Here is a 6,000-nt window from a genome sequence, read left to right on the forward strand (position 1 = left end):
TTCAGTCTTCTTCTTCTTTGGAGGCTTTATGGGCGAGTAGCGCTCAGTTTAGGCGCATGTCCGCCCCCTACTGTCCTATAAGAAACATAGTTTTCTTTCCCTTGGTCTCTGGTATTTGTGGAGGGTAACGTGTATGTCTGAAGTAAGTGCGTGTGAGGCGTGTGTGCGTGCATAGCCAATCTAGATTCTGTCAAATAATCCTGTTTCCTTTAGATAGGTGAAAAACATACTCTGTCTAATACAAGTGAAAAAATTAACTAGACTGATTGCCTTACCCTGACTCCTAATCTCTTGGAGAATTTGTCTCCTCTGAAGTACATATTTACCACAATGAAGTAATGCATGTTCCACTGATTCTGGTTCCCTGCAATGCTCACAGAGGCCTGATGGGTGCTTCCCTATGCGTTGAAGATTCTTATTTAAACAAGTGTGACCTATTCTGAGTCGAGTGATTACTCTCTCCTCCTTAGTACCTCTGATTCCTGTCCTTCCCTTTAAACCCACAGTTTTCTGAAAAATAAACAGATGCCTCCCCTTCATAGCCCTTTCCCAATTGCCCTGCCATTCCTTAATAAAATAATCTTTAATAAGAGACTTACTTTCTGCTCTACTGATAGCGACGTCCATAAATGGACCGTCTGCCACCACTGCTTTCTTAGCCATCTGGTCAGCTTCCTCATTACCCTCAATACCCCTGTGGGCTGGGACCCACATAAATGAGACTTTCGTATTACGATGTTGCCTATAAAGGCTCTCAAAGGTCTCAACAATTAAATCTTGTCTACTAGTAGACCTGAAGGATTTGATAGCTTCTAGCGCAGAGCTTTGGGCTTCAGTCCAGGTAAACCGTGTGTTATGCCCCTGGGCTTTCAGCAGGGTGAACCCGTGCATCAATTAATAGTCTCCTGTGCGTGGCGTGGTCAACCGTCGTTTATTTCGCTGCTGGAATCAGGAGTGGATGCGGAGTTGGAGTTTTACACGAGAGGTAAGCTACAAAATCAAACTTGTAGGAACAATAACATTGAATTAAACATCTGCTGAGAATATTTATGTAACTTTGCTAAGCACTTTTTGTGGTTGGCACTGGACAGCGAACGTTTGGATTTTTTTTTTTAATGCAATGTTAACTTCACCACTACCACTTGCTAAAAAATAAACATTAACAATAAAAAAACGGTTTCCTATGTTATCCGTTGCATTTTACCAAGTCTCACGCATGCTTGAGAGGTTGTAAAAACAAGGCTTCATATTTAACTGTCGAATATAGTTTGGGGCTAACGTTAGCACAGGTTAACAAGCTAACTTGAAGTTCATGGCGGGTGCATGGCATCAGTCCGACTGCCCAATACTCGGTACAACTATCTGACGTCACTGTCCAGCATCGCGAACAATGGCGACTTACGTGTTAAATATTCTTTTTACTAATTTTAGAAAACGAAGACATCAACGATGTTTTTGATATCACTTTATTATAACTGATACTAATATGTATCTTTTAAGAACTGAAAGTCTTCATAGCCGGGGTTCCTTTTAATAAATCAGTTTTGCCTCAAATGTAAATGTTAAAAATAAGAACCCTTACAATTTCAATGGGTCCTCGGCGGACCCGACGTTGTCGGTGCTCGGACCCAATTACAGTAGCAAGTGCTGCAGTCACTACAGCTAGTCGCTGCCACGTTCATCAATGAGAGCGTTTCCACTGGGCCTGCTGTGGCATGTTTTAACAGCCTCCCAGCAGCTGCTGAATGTGGTTTAATCTTAGACATGCAGTGAAATTAATAATGAAACAATTTCTTGCATGATACACAACGTTTATGTGAGTGTTAAATAATTATTTCTTGCATGTTAAGTGTTTACTGACATTTTTTTGTTGTTGCATGTCTCAGAAAAATGCTGATCCAGGTTCGGTATTGCCAACAGCAGAAGTATCTGAAGTTGGATGAGGTTGATGGATGTTTTGATTTTGTGCAGTTCCATGACAAAGGTTTGTTTTTGTTTTACTTATGCTTGGTTTGATATAAAGGGCAGAACAACGCCCCTTTCTTTTAAGATTTGGACTGAAAAGGGAATGTATTTAATGCAGGGGATTATATCTGAATTTGTTTACAGTGGTGGATTAAATTATTGAATGTGAAATGAGGCAAGATCAGTGCTAGCTTAAAGGTCCACTCAGATGTATCTTGTCTTTTCCAGTCATCGAGAGATTTTGCATGCCACCTGACGCAAAATTAGTGTACAAAGATGCAACAGGGACAGAAGTTGATGAGGACATTTTCAGTGACCTTGTCAGCCAAGGCAATGTGACTATATCAGTTTTCTCAAATGACGGTGAGAAATGTAAAGGGGTAAATTACATAATGCAATGTGCAAAACACTAATGCAAATTTATAAGTACAGAAATACAGTAAACAATTTCAATTTAATGTTTTCAGAATTAAGTCATTTAATACACTTAAAGGTGGATCAAATATTCAATATCATTCTTTGTGGTTACACAACAGGGACATTCAGCCTGACTTTTATTAAATGGTTTAAATGTCATTTTAACTGACATAAATCCAACATGAATACCAAATGTATTTTTGATTAATCTAATTCATGCCTTTAAAACAATTTCTGAAAATATTTCTGAATTGCCTATCAAGACTGAGAATCAATTGATTAAATGAGTTGAGTCTATGGTGTGCCGTTGGCTTGGTTAGATCAAAAATCTTCTATGACTTTTTGTATACTGCAAATAAACACCCCACCCCCCTTTTTTTTTTTTTTTCTTTTTTAGAATTTTCCGATTGCTCCTTGTCCTCTCCATCCGATTGTTCTGATTCAAGCTTCAGTTCAGGTGCAAGTACAAGAACTATACTCCTAGATGAGGTTCCTAGGAAGAAACCAAGACTTGAGGGCCCACTTACTGCAGCATCTGCTAGAAAGGTTGTGCTAAGTACTCACAGGTTTCTTAAAATCAACATTTGTCATCCTTAAGCTCTAGAAAGGCAGTTTATCACATTTGTTTTTTTGCTTCTTTTTCAAAGTTGATCGAAGATGTCCTTGGTACCAGCTCAGGTGGTGAAGAGGTCCTCCAAGAGTATCACACAACACAAACTCTACCAGTTGGTCAATATAATAGTGGCATACATTATTGATAAACACGGGTATGTGTGTTCTATTTGTCTGTACTATCCTTTTTTTAATAACAAGTTAACTACTTGGCCCTTGTATTAATGCTAATTTGATCTTTTCTCAGGCAACTCCCCAGCAAAGCTGTTCGAGAAGAGTACGCTCTTGGGATAGTGACAGTGTTCCCGTCCCTCAAAGACCAAAGAAAGGCTATGTATAGTCATTATTATTGTACTCTCTGTTTACATAATTTTCATGTTTTGTCTACATTACAGTAACATTTAGATTCTGAAATTTCACAGTAGCTTATGAGGTTGACATCACATTAATTTTGAATGTATTTCCATTTTAGGAACATTTCTATGATGCTGCAAGCAGCACCGGATACATTTCTTGGCGTCTGAAAACGATTCAGAGAAAGATTCGAAGAGGACATGCATCTACAAGTAGCCCCACTGGCTTTTCCCCAGGAGGAGGTCTATCTATCTATCTATCTATCTATCTACGGCACTATCTATCTCTACGCAACTGTCTTTTTTTCTCTAAGTACCCCTCATTTTTCTTTCTTTCTTACAACTTCATCTAGGGTGTTTCTTGTTTTTTTTTCTTGAAAGAATTGTGTGCTTTTTTTCAGGATGCCCAAATGTGCGCAGGTCCATTGTTGTTGACCAGCAGCTTGATGGGGATGCATACCAGGAAGCCATCTCCTTGCTCAACCATACAACAGACAGTTCCGTAATTTTTCTGAAGATGAGAGAGACCTTTCAGAATCGCCAAAAACTCATCCACGACTCAGACAAAACTCAACAGAACTTGCTTTCAAGGATTTATGGTTTTGATTACGGATTTCTAGAACGAAAGAACCGCCCCACGAAAATCGTATTGGACAGTGCTGGCAATGGCATCAGCTTGAACTCTATCCAGACATTCTGTCTTGTGAAAAACATTCCACTCCTGTTTGGTGACATTGTTCCTGCAGAGAACAGACACTGGAGTTTGTTACTGTTACTGTTAAAAATTATGAACATAGTCTTTTCACCTTCTCTCACTCTGGGCATGACTGTATATTTAAAAAATTTGATCCTTGACCACCACAAATTATTCAAGTGCTTGTATCCACACAGAAAACTCATACCCAAGCATCACTTTATGATCCATTACCCCTCTTCTATTAGGAAAATTGGCCCTTTGTTGTACGTTTGGTGTATGAGGTACGAAGCAAAACACAAGATGTTTAAAGATTACTTCAAAAATTTCAAAAACATAACCAAATCACTAGCTAAAAGGCATCAAATGGCCATTGCTTATCACTGGGAAACCTTCACCCTTAAACAGAAGGAATATGGGCCAATGAAATCATTTTCTTTAAGAGATGAAAATGTGGTCAACAGTGAAATGTGTGAAATGCTGTTGTCCAAAGATGTTTTCCTCAACAAGTTGGGTTAAAGTCGATGGTGTTGAGTACAAAGGTGGACTTGTTGTTTGCAGTTCCATGGAGGAAGACATGCCAGTCTTTTGTCAAATAGATGATGTACTTCTGGTTGAAGATGATGTTTATTTTTTGACAAAAAAGCTATTTACAGAGATGTTTGTTGAACACCACCATGCCTTCAAAGTTTTACCAACTGAAGAGAGGTGTGTCATGAAAATGACTGAACTCAAATGTCACCAACCATTTGATATTCAAAGCTCATATGGTAAAGCAGATGAAAGTTTGTACATTATACCCTCGTTTATTATGTTTTAACTGACTGCATTGGGGGAAAAGTTAAAATAAATTGTATTTTTGAAAATGCATTTTTCTTGGAATTGTCATTTTAATGGTTGTATTGTACTGTTGTTTTTTTTTAAACTATGTAGTGTCAATTTAACCCAATTTAGAGAGTTAAAAAGGAACTCTGATATAGTGTTAATGTAACTCGATATAGTGTTAATTCAACCCAGTCTAGGGAGTTAAAAAGTAACTCTAGGTACAGTGTTAAATAATTAACTATTTTGAAAGTGTTAATTTAACTCTGTAGAGTGTGGAGCTATATAAACCCGCAAAAAGTGTTAAAATTGACTCTGTGGGAGTTGATTCAACACTCCAGTTTTTGCTGTGTTCATATACCATCTGCCAGTGATTGGATTTTAGAAGTGTGGGGGCATTTTGTCATCTTTGGTCATCATCAGACTAAAACTTGCTGGTTCCATTAGTTTTTTTAATCTTCGTGCTAAACTAAGCAGTTGCCAGCTGTAGTTTCATGTTTGCATTGCATATAGGTCCTCTGAACTTACTCTAAGACGTTCAATAAGCAAACTTCCCGAAACGTCAAATTAATCCCGTTGACTGCTGACCTTAAAAAAAAAGAGAGACTTTCAACAAATGAAGATAGAGTTAAAAGAAGGCAATGCCTTACCACCACTGCTGTGGTTTAGATAGAGTTCAGCAGTTTTTCAGACTTCCTCTCAATATAATAACTGAATGATTCATCGCGTCAGTGCCGGTAGACAAAATCGTACAGAAGGGAAAACAGAAAAAGATGGCAAATAAAATGAAGAAAAATCGTTAGGTGGTGAATTCATTTGTGAAGATGAAAGGGAGTGACGATGAAGAAAGAGTCTACAAGTGTTTATTCTGAGGTAGCTTTTGATTTTTTTTTTAGATAGATTTCAAGTGTCTGAGTGAGTATATGTTAATAAGGGAAATCCATGCTTTGGGCTGAGTAAGTGAATGTCAAATATGCACATTTACTTACCAGTACATAACGTTGTAATTCATGACTTGCACAAACTAAGATGGTAACTGAATTTTCTCATTTATCCGACTTAATTACTTTAAGTCTCTACTTTACATTAATGTGATCTCTCATTAATACAAAGAAAAAGCTCTGAGCTGAAAAATCA

The 6,000-nt window shown here is 37.8% G+C and overlaps 1 long non-coding RNA gene across 2 annotated transcripts; it reads left to right on the forward strand.

Moving 5' to 3' along the window:
- The first annotated feature begins 912 nt into the window (after nucleotides 1-912).
- On the forward strand, nucleotides 913-4,872 carry LOC142390307 (uncharacterized). 2 transcript variants are annotated; one of them, XR_012770451.1, is made up of 8 exons: nucleotides 913-985; nucleotides 1,887-1,984; nucleotides 2,194-2,328; nucleotides 2,780-2,928; nucleotides 3,030-3,149; nucleotides 3,242-3,328; nucleotides 3,467-3,590; nucleotides 3,749-4,872. It is a non-coding gene; the product is annotated as an uncharacterized LOC142390307 (long non-coding RNA). The 2 variants fall into 2 exon arrangements; XR_012770450.1 differs by lacking the exon at nucleotides 2,194-2,328.
- Nucleotides 4,873-6,000: the final 1,128 nt, after the last annotated feature.

The sequence above is a fragment of the Odontesthes bonariensis genome, chromosome 10 (assembly GCF_027942865.1).
Source record: "Odontesthes bonariensis isolate fOdoBon6 chromosome 10, fOdoBon6.hap1, whole genome shotgun sequence".
Lineage (NCBI taxonomy): Eukaryota > Metazoa > Chordata > Actinopteri > Atheriniformes > Atherinopsidae > Odontesthes > Odontesthes bonariensis.